We start from the raw sequence: 895 nt of genomic DNA on the forward strand, positions 1-895 counted from the left end.
GAGGACTCTCTCACTCTGGGAACATTTCAGAAATGATGGAGACACTGCAGATGAGGGAGATCCCTGTCTGTAGAACACTGAAGAGGTGGAGCTGCATCCTACAAGACAAGAGAGTGGAGTGGAGTGGCCCAAACAGAATCTCAGTTCTCAGGATGCTGAGGCAGGAGGATGGTGAGTGTGAGACTCACTCTCAAAACAACAGCATGGCAAGCAACAATGGGTGGGTCACAGTGTGGAAGGAAGTTCCCGAGCTCTGAGATGTCACATTACCAGAAGCACCGTAACACAGCTACAGACATCCAGACAAGGATGCGGAGGAGAAGGATCAACCACAGAGTCAGAGATCTCTGTCACTCTAAGTTGTGGCCAAGCCACTGACTCTGTGCTTATTGGAAATGACACCAGTGGAAGCCAGTGCGATACTGACCGACACAGGCTGCCTGCTATAGGAGCTTGGTCCTTGACAAATGCTCAGAGATGAAGGGGAGGCTGGGGGAGTTAAGTAGGGAGGGTCTTTGGTCCAGATCCTGGTGACAGGATTGAGGGAGACAGGTCTCAAGGAGTCTGGATACACCCACAAATAGCTCTAGAGCTGAGAGTTCTGCCGGCGGCATTGGCCTTTTTGGGGTGCAATGCCCAAGCTGAATCACCAAGTACAGAGCAATGCTGGACAGGCGTGGTCTTGGTCTAACAGGATGACCTAGACAGCTTTCTAGCCCAGATGGTCCCTGGAAAAGTGACAGTCCTGTGTGCCTTCAGGACTCCCAGGGCTGACCTGTGGGTCTTTTGCTGGATCAAATCCACTCATGGTTTGGACCATGAACTCTGAAACTACCTGTATTGCCTGCTTGCTGTGGGACTCTCAGCAGCTCTCATGAGTGGGAAATGAGTGGGT

This window comes from Mastomys coucha, unplaced genomic scaffold (assembly GCF_008632895.1).
Source record: "Mastomys coucha isolate ucsf_1 unplaced genomic scaffold, UCSF_Mcou_1 pScaffold23, whole genome shotgun sequence".
Taxonomy (NCBI): domain Eukaryota; kingdom Metazoa; phylum Chordata; class Mammalia; order Rodentia; family Muridae; genus Mastomys; species Mastomys coucha.